Genomic DNA, 21644 nt, shown 5'->3' with positions numbered 1-21644 from the left:
TGTGCAGCCACTATCCAACCTACCACAGTATCTTTAACCTTTCTGTGGATTCAATTAGTATAATCAGTGCCTTAGTTTTGATCAACCCTTATCACAAATAAGGATTCTTGCCTACAATTTACACATTGAGTTTTGCTGTAATTTGCTTTTATAGTCATACTTTTTTCTATCATAGAAAGTGTATGTAATATCTTTTGTTATTTGTTACCTGATATTAAATGTCTCAAACTAGAGCTTCATTGGTTTGTTAGAACATTTTTTCCTTCCCTCCCTTCTTGGCTTTTAAAAAAATGATAGCTAATCTTTAATGGAGTTCCTGCTCTCAGCATTTAACAATGCAACTGATTTTATTATACCAGGCAGTTTGCTATATTGTAGAGCTAAGCTTGGGGGCCCCTTTTGAAAGATGACTTGAAAGCATCTTGGGAGCCACATTGATGTGCGTTCACAGCTGTCTCACTGCTTTCTGCTCCTCTCTGTTTTAGCTGATGATGGGTATTCCCAGTTACCAGAGCTCTACAGAAGAGAAGATTCTTTAGCAATCATTTTCCAGAGACTTTATATTCCTTGAGAAAGAATCTTTGTGCTGCTGTCAGAAGATATATTTATCTTCTGCTATTGGGCATCTCATCCTTTGAATCTTCCCTTTAAAAAACCCCCAGCTTTATTAAGTGGTAATTCACATACTGAACAATGCACCCATATAAAGCATACAATTCAGTGGTTTTAATGTGTTCAAGGAATTGTGCAACCATCACCACAGTTTTGTAACAGCTTCATGACCCCCCAATATCCCATACCCATTAGGAATTACATCCTTTCCCCCCAGCCCTAGGCCACCACTGACCTATTTTCTGTCTGTAGTTGTGCTTATGTGGAACATTTCATATGAATGGAATAATAAGATATGTGCTCTTTTGGGAGTAACTTCTTCCACTTAACATTATGTTTCAAGGTTTATTTGTATTGTAGTATCCTATTGGGTTTTGAACTATTCATTTAGCAAGTGTGGTTTTTGATGGGATTTTATAATGAATTTTTTGTTCATAGAAATGTTTATTCCTAAAGGTATTGAGCGTAATAAAATTGATGCAATAGGTATTATAGACTATGACTTTAGAAGTCAGTTTTTAAAAATTATAAACAGTTATAAAAATTGTCAAACTTTCAGAATTTTAACCAAGTAAAACATTTCAACATTCTATTTTTTCATATGTTTAATTAAAAAATTTGTTTTACAGTGCTAAGAAATGATTGATGTGAACTATGTTTTGAATATCCAATTTGTGAAGCTGTGAAAATCTTCAATTCCTCAAGTAATTTATTTTTGTTGTTATTTAGTCACTAAGTCGTGTCCAACTCTTTTGCAACCCCATGGACTGTAGCCCGCCAGTGTCCTCTGTTCATAAGATTTCCCAGGCAAGAATGCTGGAGTGGGTTGCCGTTTTATTCTCCAGGGGATCTTCCCAACTCGGGGATCGAACCCAGGTCTCCTGCTTGGCAGGTGGATTCTTTAATACTGAGCCACCTGTGAAGCTCATCTAAACAGATATCTTCAGATACAGATCCCTGTAGCCAATTTCGTTTTTAAAATTAAAGCTGTGTATTAGTAACTTTTTGCTCTGTAACAAATTACTCAAACCTAGTGATTAAATCAAGACACATTTGTGTTCCCATAGTTTCCATAGTTGAGGAATTTGGTAATGGCTTAGCTGGGTAGTTCTGGCTCAAGGCTCATGAGGTTGCAGTCAAGATGCCAGCTGGGGTGCATCTTCTAAAGGCCTGACCTCAGCTGGAGGATCCCTCCCAAGGTTGTTGGCTCATATGGTTCTTAGTTGGAGGCTTCACTTCTTAGCCAAGTAGACCTTTCTGCAGGCTCCTTGGGCATCCTCAAGATGTAGCTGCTGGCTTCCTCCAGAGTGACTGATCCAGGGGACGGTGAGAAAGACAGAAGCCTAAGTATCTTTTGTTGTTGTTGTTCAGCTGCTCAGTTGTGTCCAACTCTTTGCAACCCCATGGACTACAGCTCACCAGCCTTCCTTGGTCCTTCACCATCTCCCGGAGTTTGCACACACTCTTGTCCATTTTGTTGGTCATGCCATCCAACCATCTCACCCTCTGCTACCCCCAACTCAACCATCTCACCCTCTGCTGCCCCCAACTCCTGCCTTCAATCTTTCCCAGCATCAGGGTCTTATCCAGTGAGTCAGTTCTTCACATTAGGTGGCCAGAGTTTTGGAGCTTCAGCTTCAGCCTTAGTCCTTCCAATGAATATTCAAGTTTAATTTCCTTTAGGATGGACTGGTTTGATCTCCTTGCTGTCCAAGGGACTCTCAAGAGTCTTCTCCAGCACCTCTGTTCAAAAGCATCAGTTCTTTGGTGCCCAACCTTCTTTATGGTCTGAATCTCACATCCATACATGACTACTGAAAAAACCAGAGCTTTGACTATACAAACCTTTGTTGGCAAAGTTATGTCTCTGCTTTTTAATATGCTGCCTAGATTTGTCATAGCTTTTCTTCCAAGGAGCAATCATCTTTTAATTTTGTGGCTGTAGTCACTGTCCGTAGGGATTTTGGAGCCCAAGAAAATAAAGTCTGTCACTGTTTCCATTGTTTCTCCCCCATTTATTTGCTATGAAGTGAGGTCTTTTATGACCTAGTTTCATAAATTACATAATTTTACTTTGCCATGGCTACTGGTCACACAGACCAGTTCTGGTCCTGTGTGGGAGGAGACTACAAAGAGTATGAATAGGGGTCAGGGATCATGGAACAGGCTTGGCTCAGTACTACCAGGGGGAAAGTTATCTGACTCCCCAGACTGACAGTCCCAAAATAATTTGAGTCGATCATTAGTTAAAGATTAGGTGAACTCTGCTCCCCCTGCACCTTTTTAAACATTTGAACACTAAACCTGAAGAATTTTTTTTTTCTCCTGCGTGGCATGTGGAACTTCCTCAACAAGGGATTACTTGAACCCATGCCCTCCACATGGGAAGCTTGGAGTCCTCACTGCTGGACCACCAGGGAAGTACTGAAAATACATTCTATATCTATTTGTTGATGACAGATGGGAGTCATAGTGGAGAAATCACAGTTCACGCAACCAAAATGGGGTTGGGCAACCTTTGAGCATCTGGGCTCAAACATATCACTGCAACACTGAGAAATGAAACTTTCTGAACAGCATCAAATCACGGGTACATCTGCTAGCTGCAGTTTTGTCTCAAGGTTTCCCCTTGCATTTTTGTAACCATTTCAGACCCAAACCAATCCTTGATTAACAAGCACCTGTATTTTTTTTTCCCAGCTCCAATCATAATTCTTAATGAATGACTTATGTAACTGCAGCCTTACAATTTTTGCCTTTATAAGCACACAAGTCAAGTACTTCTTGAGTCTATATCTCCTGGCTGCAGTCCTAACAAATTCCAAATCAATGCCTCTTCCTTTCAATCAGATCTTTGTTTCGGAGATTTTGGTTTACTTTGCATGTATACATATATTTTAAAAGTTTGTGCATTTAAGGCAAAAATTCAACTTTTGAAAAGGAGTTTAGCAATTGTATACTAGCAATCACTAGTCAGTCTTATAACTTGAATCCTGAAGAATTACACAGTTACAGGGTAATATCTACACATGCTTTAAGAATGACTGCATCATTATTTTGAAACAAAATTATACTGACTAGTATGGAATAAGCTGTATAGAAGTTCTATACAGTCAGCAAAAACAAGACTAGGAGCTGACTGTGGCTCAGATCATGAACTCCTTATTGGCAAATTCAGACTTAAATTGAAGAAAGTAAGGAAAACCACTAAGACCATTCAGGTATGACCTAAATCAAATCCCTTACTGACTATACAGTAGAAGTGACAAATAGATTCAAGGGATTAGATCTGATAGACAGAGTGCCTGAAGAACTATGGATGGAGGTTTGTGACATTGTACAGGAGGCAGTGATCAAGACCATCCCCAAGAAAAAGAAATGCAAAAAGGCAAAATGGTTGTCTGAGGAGGCCTTACAAATAGCTGAGAAAGAAGAGAATCGAAAGGCAAAGGATAAAAGGAACGATATACCCATCTGAATGCGGAGTTCCAAAGAATAGCAAGGAGAAATAAGAAAGCCTTCCTCAGTGATCAACACAAAGAAACAGAGGAAAACAATAGAATGGGAAAGACTAGAGATCTCTTCAAGAAAATTAGAGATACCAAGGGAACATTTCATGCAAAGATGGGCTGAATAAATGACAGAAATGATATAGACCTAACAGAAGCAGAAGATATTAAGAAGAGGTGGCAAGAATACACAGAAGAACTGTACAAAAAAGATCTTTATGACCCAGATAGTTGTGATGGTGTGATCACTCACCTAGAGCCAGACATCCTAGAATGCAAAGTCAAGTGGGCCTCAGGGAAACAATGGAAACAGTGACAGACTTTATTTTTGGGGGCTCCAAAATCACTGTAGATGGTGACTGCAGCCATGAAATGAAAAGACGCTTGTTCCTTGGAAGAAAAGCTATGACCAACTTAGACAACATATTGAAAAGCAGAGACATTACTTTGCTGACGAATGTCCATCTAGTCAAAACTGTGGTTTTTCCAGTAGTCATGTATGGATGTGAGAGTTGGACTATAAAGAAATCTGAGTGCTGAAGAATTGATGCTTTTGAATCGTGGTGTTGGAGAAGACTCTTGAGAGTCCCTTGGACTGCAAGGAAATCCAACCAGTCCATCCTAAAGGAGATCAGTCCTGGGTTTTCATTGGAAGGACTGATGTTGAAGCTAAAGCTCCAATACTTTGGTCACCTAATGGGAAGAACAGACTCATTGAAAACGACCCTGATTTTGGCAAAGATTAAAGGCAGGAGGAGAAGGGGATGGCAGAGGGGATAAGATGGTTGGATGGTATCACCAATTCTATGGACATGAGTTTGAGCAAGCTCCAGGAGTTAGTGATGGACAGGGAGGCCTGGTGTACTGCAGTCCGTGGGGTCACAAAGAGTCAGACACGACCGAGCAACTGAACTGATCTGAACTGAAAAAGAGATATGTGGAATTCTCCAGGCAAGAATACTGGAGTGGTTTGTCATTTCTTTCTCCAGGGGATCTTCCTGACCCAGGGATAGAACCGGGGTCTCCTGCGTTACAGGCAGATTCCTTACCATCTGAGTCAGCAGGGAATGTCTCAAAAAGAATACAGCAGCTTTAAAGGTAGTAAAAGAGAAGAGACTTCAATATATATTAAACGAGAAAAGTAATTCTGGCAATGAAAAGCTGGAAGAAGGACTCAGTTCTTGTCTCCTCTGAAGAAGGAATTCAACAAAGAGACCAAGATTGTGAAAAAGGTAAAAGTGTTTGTTACAAGAAAAATACATGTAGAAAAAACAAAATCCATGTGAAAGAGCACATAGGCAAACCTGGAATGAGTTGTGTCGCATAGGGGTGGCTTAGGTTGCATACTTTAGGGCAGATCAGATCACATCAGATCAGTGGCTCAGTCGTGTCCGACTCTTTGCCACCCCATGAACTGCAGCACGCCAGGCCTCCCTGTCCATCACCAACTCCCGGAGTTCACCCAGACTCACGTCCATTGAGTCAGTGATGCTATCCAGCCATCTCATCCTCTCTCATCCCCTTCTCCTCTTGCTCCCAATCCCTCCCAGCATCAGAGTCTTTTCCAATGAGTCAACTCTTCACATCAGGTGGCCAAAGTACTGGAGTTTCAGCTTTAGCATCATTCCTTCCAAAGAAATCCCAGGGCTGATCTCCTTCAGAATGGACTGGTTGGATCTCCTTGCAGTCCAAGGGACTCTCAAGAGTCTTCTCCAACACCACAGTTCCAAAGCATCAATTCTTCGGTGCTCAGCCTTCTTCACAGTCCAACTCTCACATCCATACATGACCACAGGAAAAACCATAGCCTTGACTAGCCGGACCTTTGTTGGCAAAGTAATGTCTCTGCTTTTGAATATGCTATCTAGGTTGGTCATAACTTTCCTTCCAAGGAGTAAGCGTCTTTTAATTTCATGGCTGCAGTCACCATCTGCAGTGATTTTGGAGCCCAAAAAAATAAAGTTTGACACTGTTTGCACTGTTTCCCCATCTATTTCCCATGAAGTGATGGGACCGGATGCCATGATCTTCGTTTTCTGAACGTTGAGCTTTAAGCCAACTTTTTCACTCTCCACTTTCACTTTCATCAAGAGGCTTTTGAGTTCCTCTTCACTTTCTGCCATAAGGGTGGTGTCATCTGCATATCTGAGGTTATTGATATTTCTCCCAGCAATCTTGATTCCAGCTTGTGTTTCTTCCAGTCCAGCGTTTCTCATGATGTACTCTGCATAGAAGTTAAATAAGCAGGGTGACAATATACAGCCTTGACATACTCCTTTTCCTATTTGGAACCAGTCTGTTGTTCCATGTCCAGTTCTAACTGTTGCTTCCTGACCTGCATACAGATTTCTCAAGCGGCAGATCAGGTGGTCTGGTATTCCCATCTCTTTCAGAATTGTCCACGGTTTATTGTGATCCACACAGTCAAAGGCTTTGGCATAGTCAATAAAGCAGAAATAGATGTTTTTCTGGAACTGTCTTGCTTTTTCGATGATCCAGCGGATGTTGGCAATTTGATCTCTGGTTCCTCTGCCTTTTCTAAAACCAGCTGGAACATCAGGAAGTTCACAGTTCACATATTGCTGAAGCCTGGCTTGGAGAATTTTGAGCATTACTTACTAGTGTGTGAGATGAGTGCAATTGTGCGGTAGTTTGAGCATTCTTTGGCATTGCCTTTCTTTGGGATTGGAATGAAAACTGACCTTTTCCAGTCCTGTGGCCACTGCTGAGTTTTCCAAATTTCCTGGTATATTGAGTGCAGCACTTTCACAGCATCATCTTTCAGGATTTGGAATAGCTCAACTGGAATTCCATCACCTCCACTAGCTTTGTTTGTAGTGATGCTTTCTAAGGCCCACTTGACTTCACATTCCAGGATGTCTGGCTTTAGGTGAGTGATCACACCATCGTGATTATCTGGGTCATGAAGATCTTTTTTGTACAGTTCTTCCGTGTATTCTTGCCATCTCTTCTTAATATCTTCTGCTTCTGTTAGGTCCATACCATTTCTGTCCTTTATCGAGCCCATCTTTGCATGAAATGTTCCTTTGCTATCTCTAATTTTCTTGAAGAGATCTCTAGTCTTTCCCATTCTGCTGTTTTCCTCTGTTTCTTTGCATTGATCGCTGAAGAAGGCTTTCCTATCTCTTCTTGCTATTCTTTGGAACTCTGCATTCAGATGTTTATATCTTTCCTTTTCTCCTTTGCTTTTTGCTTCTCTTCTTTTCACAGCTATTTGTAAGACCTCCCCAGACAGCCATTTTGCTTTTTTGCATTTCTTTTCCATGGGTATGGTCTTGACCCCTGTCTCCTGTACAATGTCACGAACCTCATTCCATAGTTCATCAGGCACTCTATCTATCAGATCTAGGTCCTTAAATCTATTTCTCACTTCCACTGTATAATTATAAGGGATTTGATTTAGGTCATACCTGAATGGTCTAGTGGTTTTCCCTACTTTCTTCAATTTAAGTCTGAATTTGGCAATAAGGAGTTCATGGTCTGAGCCACAGTCAGCTCCTGGTCTTGTTTTTGCTGACTGTATAGAGCTTCTCCATCTTTGGCTGCAAAGAATATAATCAATCTGATTTCAGTGTTGACCATCTGGTGATGTCCATGTATAGAGTCTTCTCTTGTGTTGGAAGAGGGTGTTTGCTGTGACCAGTGCATTTTCTTGGCAAAACTCTATTAGTCTTTGCCCTGCTTCATTCCATATTTCAAGGCCAAATTTGCCTGTTACTCCAGGTGTTTCTTGACTTCCTACTTTTGCATTCCAGTCCCCTATAATGAAAAGGACATCTTTTTTGGGTGTTAGTTCTAAAAGGTCTTGTAGGTCTTCATAGAACCATTCAACTTCAGCTTCTTCAGTGTTACTGGTTGGGGCATAGACTTGGATTATTGTGATATTGAATGGTTTGCCTTGGAAATGAACAGAGATCATTCTGTCGTTTTTGAGATTGCATCCAAGTACTGCATTTCAGACTCTTTTGTTGACCATGATGGCTACTCCATTTCTTCTGAGGGATTCCTGCCCGCAGTAGTAGATATAATGGTCATCTGAGTTAAATTCACCCATTCCAGTCCATTTCAGTTCGCTGATTCCTAGAATGTCGACATTCACTCTTGCCATCTCTTGTTTGACCACTTCCAATTTGCCTTGATTCATGGACCTAACATTCTAGGTTCTGGAGAAGGCAATGGCACCCGACTCCAGTACTCTTGCCTGGAAAGTCCCATGGACGGAGGAGCCTGGTGGGCTGCAGTCCATGGGGTCGCTAAGTCGGACACAACTGAGCAAATTCACTTTCACTTTTCACTTTCATGCATTGGAGAAAGAAATGGCAACCCACTCCAGTGTTCTTGCCTGGAGAATCCCAGGGACGGGGGAGCCTGGTAGGCTACCGTCTATGGGGTCACACAGAGTTGGACACGACTGAAGTGACTTAGCGTAGCGTATGCAATATTGCTCTTTACAGCATCTGACCTTGCTTCTATCACCAGTCACATCCACAGCCGGGTATTCTTTTTGCTTTGGCTCCATCCCTTCATTCTTTCTGGAGTTATTTCTCCATTGATCTCCAGTAGCGTATTGGGCACCTACTGACCTGGGGAGTTCCTCTTTCAGTATCCTATCATTTTGCCTTTTCATACTGTTCATGGGGTTCTCAAGGCAAGAATACTAAAGTGGTTTGCCATTCCCTTCTCCAGTGGACCACATTCTGTCAGATCTCTCCACCATGACCCGCCCGTCTTGGGTTGCCCCACAGGCATGGCTTAGTTTCATTGAGTTAGACAAGGCTGTGGTCCTAATGTGATTAGATTAACTAGTTTTCTGTGAGTATGGTTTCAGTGTGTTTGCCCTCTGATGCCCTCTTGCAACACCTACCATCTTACTTGGGTTTCTCTTACCTTGGGCGTGGGGTATCTCTTCACGGCTGCTCCAGCAAAGCGCAGCCGCTGCTCCTTACCTTGGACGAAGGGTATCTCCTCACTGCTGCCCTTCCTGACCTTCAACGTGAGATAGCTCCTCTAGCCCCTCCTGCACCCACGCAGTTTTCCAGATTTTTTTCCGGTCAATCATCCCCTATTTGGTCCTGATGTGGGTGCACATCTCTCAGCCAAGATGGATTCCAGCTGGTGTCTTTTCCTCCTTTTGTCCTTCCCCTAGACTGAGGGCCTCCTCTGCGCATGTGTCTGACCAGAAAACCCACAGGAAAGCATCCAGTCAGGGCTCAGTGCTCCTGCTGGCATGCATCTCACAGCATCAGCAGGAGACCAACTGCAGTTGCTCAGTCCAGGGCCTGTACATCTCTTACCTCAAAAGCATGGTATCATATAGAGTGTATATTAGTTTCTGTTGCTGCTGCAGAAGTTTATTGCAAACTTAGTGGCTTAATACAAAACAAATTTATTATCTTACAGTTCTGATGCAAGTCTGAGTTCAGTCACTCAGTTGTGTCCATCTCTTTGTGACCCCATGAACCACAGCACGCCAGGTCTCACTGTCTATCACCAACTCCCAGAGTTTACCCAAACTCATGTCCACTGAGTTGGTGATGCCATCTGATCATCTCATCCTCTTTCATCCCCTTCTCCTCCTGCCCTCAATCTTTCCCAATATCAGGGTCTTTTCAAATGAGTCAGGTCTTCGCATCAGGTGGCCAAAGTATTGGAGTTTCAGCTTCAACATCAGTCCTTCCAATGAACACCCAGGACTGGTCTCCTTTAGGATGGACTGGTTGGATCTCATTGCAGTCCAAGGGACTGTCAACAGTCTTCTCCATCACCACAGTTCAAAAGCATCAATTCTTCGGTGCTCAGCTTGCTTTATAGTCCAACTCTCACATCCATACATGACTCCTGGAAAAACCATAGCCTTGACTAGACAGACCTTTGTTGACAAAGTAATGTCTCTGCTTTTTAATATGCTGTCTAGGTTGGTCATAACTTCCCTTCCATGAGGTAAGTGTCTTAATTTCATGGCTGCAATCACCATCTGCAGTGATTTTGTAGCCCAGAAAAATAAAGTCTGACACTGTTTCCAATGTTTCCCCATCTATTTGCCATGAAGAGATGGGACCTGATGCCATGATCTTAGTTTTCTCAATGTTGAGCTTTAAGCCAACTTTTTCACTCTCCTCTTTCACTTTCATCAAAAGGCTCTTTAGTTCTTCTTCACTTTCTGCCATAAGTGTGGTGTCATCTGGATATCTGAGATTATTGATATTTCTCCTGGCAAATTTGATTCCAGCTTGAGCTTCATCCAGCCCAGCATTTCTCATGATGTACTCTGCATAGAAGTTAAATAAGCAGGGTGACAACATACAGCCTTGACGTCCTCCCTTCCCAATTTGGAACCAGTGTGTTGTTCCATGTCCAGTTCTAACTGTTGCTTCCTGACCTGCATACAGGTTTCTCAAGAGGCAGATCAGGTGATCTGGTATTCCCATCTCTTTTAGAATTTTCCACAGTTTGTTGTGATCCACATAGTCAAAGGCTTTGGCATAGTCAATAAAGCAGAAATAGATCTTTTTCTGTAACTCTCTTGCTCTTTTGATGATCCAGAGGATGTTGGCAATTTGATCTCTGGTTCCTCTGCCTTTTCTAAAACCAGCTTGAACATCTGGAAATTCACTGTTCATGTATTGCTGAAGCCTGGCTTGGAGAATTTTGAGCATTTTGAGCATTTTGGCATCCAGGCTGTCTGGCTCTAGGTGAGTGATCACACCATCGTGATTATCTGGATCGTGAAGATCTTTTTTGTACAGTTCTTCTGTGTATTCTTGCCACCTCTTCTTAATATCTTCTGCTTCTGTTAGGTCCATACCATTTCTGTCCTTTATCAAGCCCATCTTTGCATGAAGGGCAACCCACTCCAGTATTCATGCCTGGAAAATCCCATGGACCGAGGAGCCTGGTGGGCTACAATCCATGGGGTCACAAAGAGTCGGACATGACTGAGAGACTTCTGTGTGTGTGTGTGTGTGTGTGTGTGTTGCATGAAATGTTCCCTTGGTATCTCTAATTTTCTTGAAGAGATCTCTAGTCTTTCCCATTCTATGGTTTTCCTTGATTTCTTTGCATTGATTGCTGAGGAAGAGTTTCTTATCTCTCCTTGCTATTCTTTGGAACTCTGCATTCAGATGCTTACATCTTTCCTTTTCTCCTTTGCTTTTCACTTCTCTTCTTTTCTCAGCTATTTGTAAGGCCTCCTCAGACAGCCATTTTGCCTTTTTGCATTTCTTTTTCTTGGGGATGGTCTTGATCCAAGTCAAGTTGCAAGTCTTGATTGGGCTAAAATCCAGGTGTCAGCCAGGCTACATTCCATTTTGGAGGTTTTAAGAAGAAATTTTTTATTTTTATTTTTTGCTTTTTTCCAGCTTCTAGGGGCGGACTGCATTCCTTGGCTTCCTGCATCTTCAACGCAAGCAACATTGCATCTCTGACTATCCTTCCGTAGTCACCTTTTCTTCTGACTACAGCCTAAGAAGGTTCTCATCTTTAAGGATTAATATGATGACACTGGCCTACCTGAATAATTCAGGATAATCTCCCCATCTTAAAATGCTTATTAACATTAATGACATCTGCAAAATCGTTTTTTGTCATGTAACATAACCTGTTCTCAGGTTCTGGGCATTAGGGAGTGGGCCTCTTGGGGAGGAGGTGTTATACTACTGTATTACTCTACCATTTTGTGTAAAAAATATTGAAACATACTGTGTCTGCAAGGGCACATAACAAACTGGTGTGTTTGGGGAGAACTGGGTAGCCAGGGGATAGGAAGGCTGACATTTCACTGCATATATACCCTTCTGATCATTTTGATTTTTAATCAGTGTGCTTGTATTTATTTACCATAAGTGAAAATTTTAAGGCTCTTAAGCTGTGCGGTAGTTCATCAGTGTTGTATTGTTTGTCTGTGTGTCTTTAATTTGTTGTTGGTCAGTTGCCAGTCGTGTCTGACTCTTTGAGACCCCATGGACTGCAGCACACCAGGTCTCCCTGATCTCTCACCATCTCCTGGAGTTTTCCCATGTTCACGTTCATTGCATCGGTGATGCCATCCAGCCATCTTATCCTCTGACTCCCTTCCCCTTCTGCTCTCAATCTTTCTCAGCATCAGGGACTTTTACAATGAATCAGTTCAGTTCAGTTCTCTTACTAAAAACAAACATACATTGAACCAGAGGGTCACTAGGTGGTGCCCTTTCACTCTTTCTGATAAGTCCTAGTCACATGGTTTTGACTTTGCCTGCTGTTTACTCTTGTGGGAACTTAGTTCCTCCAAGAGGGATGGAACCCCCAGGCCCCTGCAATGGACCACAAGTGTTAAACTGTGGATCACCAAAACACGAATAATGGTAGGCATCAGCACACAGACCCCTCGCATTTAGTTTCCTAAATTTCTTTACCATCCTATTACATTTGAAGCCTGTTTCCTCCTCTGTAAAATAGGGGCTATAATAGTGCCAGCTCATAGCAGTGATATTAGGAAGACTAAACAAGAATCTGCATAGACATGTCTAAAAAGACACACCTAGTAAGCACTGGGTAAATGTTAACTATTGAGATTAACATCCACTTCCCTGGTTAGGCTGTTTTCGCACTAACTCTCCTATTTGTGTCCTAGTTTTCTAGCCTTTCAGTTCAATTCAGTCACTCAGTTGTGTCTGACTCTTTGCGAGCCCGTGGACTGCAGCACACAAGGCCTCTCCCTGTCTGTCACCATCTCCCTGGAGTTTACTCAAACTTGTGTCCATTGAGTCAGTGATGCCATCCAACCATGTCATTCTCTGTCATCCCCCTCTCCTCCTGCCTTCAATCTTTTCCAGCATCAGGGTCTTTTCCAATGAGTCAGTTCTTTGCATCAGGTGGCCAAAGTATTGGAGCTTCGGCTTCAGCACCAGTCCTTCCAATGAATATTCAGGACTGATTTCCTTTAGAATGGACTGGTTGGATCTCCTTGCAGTCCAAGGGACTCTCAAGAGTCTTCTCCAACACCACAGTTCAAAAGCATCAATTCTTCGGCACTCAGCTTTCCTTATAGTCCAACTCTCACATCCATGCATGACTACTGGAAAAACCATAGCTTTGACTAGATGGACATTTGTCAGCAAAGTACTGTCTCTGTTCTTTAATATGCTGTCTGGGTTTGTCATCCTGGAGGATGGCATGGCAACCCATTCCAGTATTCTTGCCTGGAGAATCCCTGTGGACAGAAGGGCCTGGTGGGCCCATGGGGTTGCAAAGAATTGGACACGACTGAGAGACTAAGCACAGGTTTGTCGTAGCTTTTCTTCCAAGGAGCAGGCGTCTTTTAATTTCATGGCTGCAGTCACCATCTACAGTGATTTTCGAGCCCAAGGAAATAACGTCTGTCACTGTTTCTATTGTTTCCCCATCTGTTTGCCATGAAGTGATGGGGCCAGATGCCATGATCTTAGTTTTCTGAATGTTGAGTTTTAAGCCAACTTTTTCACTCTCCTCTTTCCCTTTCATCAAGAGGCTCTTCAGTTCCTCTTTGCTTTCTGCCATAAATGTGGTGTCATCTGCATATCTGAGGTTGTTGATCTTTCTCCCAGCAGTCTTGATTCTAGTTTGTGCTTCATCCAGCCCAGCATTTCACATGATGTACTCTGCATAGAAGTTAAGTATGAAGGATAACAGTATACAGCCTTGATGTACTGCTTTCCCAATTTGGAACCAGTCTGTTGTTCCATGTCCAGTTCTACCTGTTGCTTCTTGACCTGCATACAGATTCTCAGGAGACAGGTCAAATGGTCTGGTATTTCCATCTCTTGAAGAATTTCCCAAAGTTTGTTGTGATCCACACAATCAAAGGCTTCAGTGTAGTCAGTGAAGCAGAGGTAGATGTTTTTCTCTGGAATTCTGCTCTTTCTGTGATCCAACAGATGTTGGCAATTTGGTCTCTGGTTCCTCTGCCTTTTCTAAAACCAGCTTGAACATCTGGAAGTTAACTGTTCATGTATTGCTGAAGCCTGGCTTGGAGAATTTTGAGCATTACTTTACTAGCGTGTGAGATGAGTGCAATTGAGCGGTAGAACATTGAACATAGAACATTGAACTTTCTTTGGCATTGCCTTTCTTTGGAATGAAAACTGTCTGTTGTAGGTTTTTCATTTGTGATAATCATGGGGTTCATATACGTTGTCCTATAACTACATCCTACTCATTTTAAGCTGGCAGTCATTTAAATTCAAATTTTTGCTTCCCTTCCCCACATTTTTTTGATGTCATATTTTACATCTTCATGCTTATCCCTTAATATGTGTAGTATTTATAATTCCTTTTACAATTTTTTATTTTCTCATCTTCACACTAGCTTATTTCAGTGGTTGATCCCCAGTGTTTACTATGTATTTGCCTTTTCTGGTGGTATTTTCTCTTTCCTAAATATTCTTACTTCCATCCCACTTAGGGAAGTCCCTTTAACATTTCTTAAAAGAGTGGTACTCTTGATGAACTTCCTTAGTTTTTGCTTATCTGAGAAGTTCTTTATCTCTCCTACTCTAAATGATAATCTTGCTGAGTATCCTAGGTTGCAGATTTTTCCACTTTTAGCACTTTGAAGGTATCATGCTACTCCTTTATGACCTGCAGAGTTTCTACTGAGAAATCAGCTGATAGCCCTAGGGAGGTTCTCTTGTATATGACTCTTTATTCTCTTGCTGACTTTAGAATCTTCTTATCTTTACTACTGCTATCGTAATTCTGATACGTTTTGGTATGGGGTTGTTTGTCTTGTATGGAACCCTCTATACTTCCTGTACTTGGATATCTGTTTCCTTCCTCAGATTCAAGATGTTTTCAAAACTAACTTTGTCAAAAACAGTTGCCATCCCCTTCTCTGTCTCTTGTCCTTCTGCGATCCTTATAATGTGAATGTTTGTATTCTTAATGTTACCCCAAAAACCCCTTAAGCTGTTTTCATTTTTTAAAATTTGTGTTTCTTTCTTCTTCTTTCTCTTTTGACTGTACTTTGAGGCAAGCAGGATCAAACCCATGCCCTCTGCAGTGGATGTGTGGAATCCTAACCATTGGACTGCTAGGGAATTCCCTAAAATTTGTGTCTCTTTTTACTGTTCTGATTGGGTGATTTCCATTATCTATCTTCCAGATAAGGTATATTTTCTTCTGTATCACATAGTCTTCTAATCATTCCTTTACTGTATTTTTATTTCATTTCTGATTGGGTCTTTTTATATGCCAAACTCGAGTCTCCTGCATTGCAGGCAGATGCTTTACTGTCTGAGCCACTAGGGAAGCCCTTATTTTCTACTTGCATGTGACATCTTTTCAGTAGATCTTTTCTTTCCCTAATTCAGTTAACATTTTTATGACCAATGCCTTGAACTCTGTATCTGGAAAATTGTTTGTTTATGCTTCATTATTTTTTTCTAGGATTTCTCTTCCTGTTTCAGTTGAGAGTATTTCTTCTGCCTTTTTCATTTTGGTTAACTTTCTCTGCCTCTGTCAATCAGGTTATACAGTTATGTACTATAGTCTTGAAGTAATGTTCTTCTGTGGGAGTATCCCTGTGTGGGCTATGTGTGCCCAATGCCTTAAATGGGAGGGCTGGAATTAGGTGAACGTAAGTCACATTTTTCTTTAGAGTATGCTGGCATCTCTCACCTTGGTATTGAGTGTGGCTGGAGATGAAGAGTCTAGAGGTACAGCTGGAGTGAGGTGGACTTTCCACTCTGCTCAGTGACCATCACTGCACTACTGGGAGCAGGTTCTGATCCCAAGTTCCTGCGACAGAAGCCTTGAGGGTCTGGCCCAAGCTGGCTCTTTTCCCTTTAAGTGTATGTATTCCCTTCTCCCCACGTCAGAATCCTTGCCCAGAGGGACAAAGTGCTGAGGCCCATGGCCTGTGTGGGTCCTCGTGTCGTGTGGACTGCAGACAGAGGCCCCTCACTGTCTTTAGTGTGCTGCCCGTGCAGGTGCCTGCGGTTGTTTCCTTCAGTCGGCTCAGACTCAGCCTTGGGTGTAAGTTCACTCTGTCCCTCACAGGTAATCCCTGACACTAGACTTTCCGCCTGACCCCCTGCACTTTCATGGAGCCACAGAGCAGGGCAGTTGGGACCCACAGAGATTCTTGTATTGTGAGTGACTGCCATCGGAGTTCTGGGATGCTTTGGTGTGCTGCTTGAATAAGTGCCAACAATGGCTACTGGCACCTCACCCAGGCTCTACCCTGGAACTGGGTCACCTGTGTCCCACGGTAGGTTCTTTTCCCTGGTTATGATTGCTCCAGACCCCATCTGCTACCTCCTTCTTTCCCTGCAAGGAAAGGCCAAATGTACCAGAAGGCTTCTAATGATCAATTACTGCGTCCAGCCCATTCCTGATGCTGCTCTGTGAGCCAAGTCTGGACATAGCCCTCTTTTGATACTATATCTGAGAAACACAATGGTTTACAAGGCAAAGAGGTTTGCTTCCTTCAAGGAAAACTGCTATTGAAGGGTTGGGGTGGAGGGTGGGGTGGTGGTTAGGGGTTCCTGGTAGATGAGCAAAAACCATTTTCTTGCATGGAAAGGAGAAAAAAAGAACCCTGAACAGATAAAAAGGAAGCAGTAATTGTTATCTGCTGGGACCATTATCCACGGCAGAATGGCAATGGTGGCTATTTCCTGAGATGGAATGAAATTACTTAGATTAATTGCTTCTGAAGACATAGCTCTCGTTGCTCACTTAAAAGACTCGTGACAGAGTTAGAAAAAAGTGATCCTATGGTTAGACTTTCAGAGTGGGCAGGGTTCCTAACTGTGTGGCATTTCCAGTATGCTTCCAGGCGGGACATTTGTTTATGAAGCTTCTATTGAGTGCAAAGTCATTAACCAGAACTTATGATTTAATGGTTACCTCATCCTTGCTGCTGCTGCTGCTGCTAAGTCAATTCAGTCGTGTCTGACTCTGTGTGACCCCATAGACGGCAGCCCACCAGGCTCCCCTGCCCCTGGGATTCTCCAGGCAAGAACACTGGAGTGGGTTGCCATTTCCTTCTCCAATGCATGAAAGTGAAAAGTGAAAGTGAAGTTGCTCAGTCATGTCCGACTTAGCGACCCCATGGACTGCAGCCTACCAGGCTCCTCCATCCATGGGATTTTCCAGGCAAGAGTACTGGAGTGGGGTGCCATTGCCTTCTCCGACCTCAACCTTAGGATTGCTAAATGTGCCTTTGTTCTGGTATTGTCCTGTATCATAGTTATGAAGTGGTGTATATAGTTAGGTATTATTTTACAGAATTAAGAAAAGATCTTTGTGATTCCAGTGTGTACTTCAAAACTAGCTAATATGATGCTGTGATGTTGATTTAGGCATTGAGTGTCCTCTGGTGTATGTTTAGAAAAACATAATCATAGGGAGCAAAGTAACAGCTTAGTTGAGGAGTAACAATTATAAAGTAGACCTTACTCTTCAAATAAGGGTTCCATACTTGCTTTCAGGGGCTGTCACTTTCCACTTCCCCAGGGTTGGAAATCTTACATGGGAAGTGACAAATAACGTGACAGTAGAGGCATCTATACAGCATGGAGTGCTTTGTGAGGGGAAGGTGTGTGGTGAGCAATTCCTGGAGCCTTGGGGGAGCTGGGTGTGGTCTGGGCAGCATGAAGCTTCTCGTCACCGCCCCTGGTGCAGCCGAGCCCCTCTTCCAGGGACTCGTGATATAGGACACTTGGCGCTTCTAACTTCTTTTCAGCACTATCACTTATATCCAGAAAATTAATCTGTGCATCTATCCTATCCTATTACCCCCATTTTACAGTTGAAGGACACATTTGGCTTAAGGTCGTGCAGGAAGGTGGTAAAGCCTGGACTCTACCAGGTGTTTGTCTTGTAAAATTTCTAACAGAAAAGTTGAGAGAATAGCTGGCAGGCCCAATCTGGCCATGGTTGTTGACTTATATATTGTCTCTGGCTACTTTCATGGTATAAGAGCGGATCTGAGCAGTTCCCACAGAGACTATTTCAACCTGAAAAGCTGAAAATATTTCCTACCGGTCCTGTCTATAAAGGTTGTACACCCGAGTTTTACTCTCTTTTCTCTTGACCTACCTTTTGATATATTACATGCAATATATTACACCAGGGAAGATGGGGATTTCCCTGGTGGTCCAGTGGCCAAGACTCCAGACTCCCCAGGCAGTGGGGCCCAGGTTCGATCCTTGGTTAGGGAACTAGATCCCACATGCCCTAACCAAAGAGTATATGTGCCACAGCTAAAGACCTCGCACGTGGCAAAGAAGATCCCACGTGTTGCAACTAAGACCAGGTGCCACCAAATGAATAAATATTAAAAAAAAACAAACTTCTGAACTGGTTCAGCATATAACCAGTCTGCACAAATGGACATTTATAAAGAACTATTTATTCATTTATTGATTTCTCTTTATTATTTATCATCCATCCTGCTTTTCCTCCCCTGAGATCACAGAAGACATCACAGAAGGCTTCACAAAATTAGCAGCCATTTCCCAGTGAGAACTTGAAAGGGATACTTTGATTCTTTTTTCTTTCTTTTGTCTGCGTAGGGAGATTTGTGACAGTGTAAGTGTCTGTTTGGTGAATCTGGGATAGCGATATAAAGGGACCCATGGGTGAGCTGTGAGTGAGCTCAGCATTGTACAATTTTTTCTCGGAAACAAACTCTCCATGACGGCCCTTAGCATCTGATGGCAGAAGGGCCAAGTACACGGGGGCTCCTTCTTCTGGGCTTTTGGGGGCTTTGAGTCCTGCCATGTCGGTTCTCACCCACCCTGGGCAGCAGGCATTCAGGAGGATCTTGTCCCGTCCTCTCTGCTCACTCAGTTTCCTGGCTTGGATTCTGGACAGGGCCGTGATGCCGATTTTCACCACTCCATATATATTATTATCCAGCCAGCCCTCCTTCCTATGCACCCCGTTCTTTGTGTCTTCCACAAATTTGTTCATGAGCCCCACCAGCTCCTCCTCTGTGATGGTCTCACTCCTCAGTTTCTGCTGCAGTTTTTGATGTGCAGGTTTTCAAAGCTGCAAAGCTCACTCTGCTTGACACATTCACCACTCTGCCTAAAACACAATACAGATCATTGCCTAGAAGGGTGCGCACAAACATGATGAGTACCCAATTCGCTGGGCTGTTGGACCTCTAACTTCCATTTGATGGCCAGTTACCAGTTTCTGTGAGATTGGTTAATACTGCTTATACCATAGAAGTACATGAAACAGCCTGTTGGCCTGTCATAGCCATGATGTCTAGGATGAGAACAGAGAAAGCAATGCTCCAATGGGGAGGTCAGTGTCCAGATTTACTGGTGCCTGGAGGGTCTGAGCACAGGCAGTGACATCCTCTCTTAGCTCACTTATCGCAGATGCCTGTAAGGTGAAGCTACATGCTGTCAAGACCACTCCTGCTTGAAACTTGACAAGGTCAAGCAGAAGCCCTGGGAACATCTATGGGATATGGACATAGGACGTGGTGATGAACTGAACCTGTTGAACATGGCCAGGTGCGGGGCGTGCAGGGCCTTTTCAAGCAGAGCTGACCAGGCTGGGGGCCAGCAGTGGTGGGATAGCATGGGATGGGGGGGTCTGTCACAGTCAGAAAAGCCAAGGACTGTGTTCCCAGCCAGAGAAGGCAATGGCATCCCACTCCAGTACTCTGGCCTGGAAAACCCCATGGGTGGAGGAGCCTGGTAGGCTGCAGTCCATGGGGTCGCTAAGTCGGACACGACTGAGCAACTTCACTTTCACTTTTCACTTTCATGCATTGGAGAAGGAAATGGCAACCCACTCCAGTGTTCTTGCCTGGAGAATCCCAGGGACAGGGGAGCCTGGTGGGCTGCCGTCTATGGGGTCGCACAGAGTCGGACACGACTGAAGCGACTCAGCAGCAGCAGCAGTGTTCCCAGGTCCAGTGCTGTGAGTACTTGAGAAGGAGGCCCTACCCCTTTCCCTCCCTCCTAGGAGGGGCCAGATATTCCAGAAGGTTCCTAATGACCACTCCTGACTGCACCCCTTCCTGGTGCAGCATCCTGAGCCAAACCAGGACACAGCCCTCTTTTGATTCACCTCTGAGATACACTGTGGTTTGCAGGGTGGAGTGGTGAGCGTCCTCCAAACAAAACAGCTTGGTGAATGGTCATTAGGGGACTAGGGATTCCTGGCAGAGGAATAAAAATCATTAGAGGTGCTGCATGCATACACGTGTAGGTCTCCAAAAAGAGGAAGGAGTACAGTTACTATCTTGTTCTGGGTCCATCAAACCCGAAGAATTGGAATGGTTGCTTCTTCCTAAGATGCAATGAAATTACTTAGGGTAACTGCTTTGAACTGTGGTGTTGGAGAAGACTCTTGAGAGTTCCTTGGGCAACAAGGAGATCTAACCAGTCCATCCTATAGGAAATCAGTCCTGAATATTCATTGGAAGGACTGATGCGGAAGCTGAAGCTCCAATACTTTGGCCACCTGATGTGAAGAACTGACTCACTGAAAAAGACCCTGATGCTGGGAAAGACTGAAAGCAAGAGGAGAAGGGGACGACAGAGGGTGAGATGGTTGGATGGCATTGCTGACTCAATGGACATGAGTCTGAGCAAGCTCCAGGAGATGGCGAAGGACAGGGAAGCCTGGCGTGCTGCAGTCCATGGGGTCGCAAAGAGCTGGACACAAGTGAGCAACTGAAAAACAACAACTACTACTTCTGAGGACATAGCTCTGCTTGCTCTCTTGATAGAAACTCAGCTTGTTAAAGACTTTGGTCCTGTGATTAGACTTTCAGTGTGGGCAGGCTACCTGACTCTGTGAAATTCAATGTGTCCCATATAGAAGGGTTGTTTATGAAACTTTTACTGTGTTCAGGGCCATTGACAGGAATGTTGTATTTAAAAGTTATATATCCCTAGGTTTGTTGAAAATGTGTACGTTTTGATTTGTCTTAGGTCGTAGTTAACAACTGGTTTATCACGTGGGCTTTGTTTTTCTGGAACTAAGGGTATATGATCATTGCGATTCCACTATCCATTTCCAAACTAGCAGGTGTGATGCTGACTTGATCTAAACATGGGTGATCCTCTGCTGTCATATGGTGTGGGATGTGGGGGGAGGAGGAAAATAACAGACTAGTTGAAGGCCTACAGTTGTGAAGTCAACCTGACTCTTCAGGGAAGGGCCCTGCCTTTGTCTTCAGGGGCTGTTGCTTTACCAGGGCTGACAATCAGAGGTGGACAGTGACAGCTAACCATGAAAGTAGGGGCATCTGTACCACATGGAGCTTCTGTGAAGAGGCAGACAGTCTTTGGGGCCCTGGGGAGCCGGATATGGGGTTGGGAAGTGTCAGGGGACGTTCAGCTTTAAGGGATCCAATATGTTATTCTCTTCTTTTGTGTGCGGTTTCTCAAGGACTCTATTCCTTATCAGTTCCTGGAAAACTGGAATGAGCGGAGCTGCATGCAGTTCTCAGGACTGAGATCATGAGAAAAGGCACCTGCTTGGATTCCTTTCAGTGACTCCCTTCAG

At 43.4% G+C, this 21644-nt stretch overlaps 1 long non-coding RNA gene across 1 annotated transcript in view; it reads left to right on the top strand.

Moving 5' to 3' along the window:
* Positions 1–21519, top strand: part of LOC139185117 (uncharacterized) — a 31113-nt gene extending 9594 nt beyond the window's left edge. Inside the window, exon 3 of the long non-coding RNA XR_011568653.1 lies at positions 1242–21519. This is a non-coding gene — a long non-coding RNA (uncharacterized lncRNA). The remainder of the gene's footprint in view (positions 1–1241) is intronic.
* The last annotated feature ends 125 nt before the right edge of the window (positions 21520–21644 follow it).

Source organism: Bos indicus, chromosome 1, assembly GCF_029378745.1.
Source record: "Bos indicus isolate NIAB-ARS_2022 breed Sahiwal x Tharparkar chromosome 1, NIAB-ARS_B.indTharparkar_mat_pri_1.0, whole genome shotgun sequence".
Lineage (NCBI taxonomy): Eukaryota > Metazoa > Chordata > Mammalia > Artiodactyla > Bovidae > Bos > Bos indicus.
This window is presented reverse-complemented; position numbering and strand designations above follow the sequence as displayed.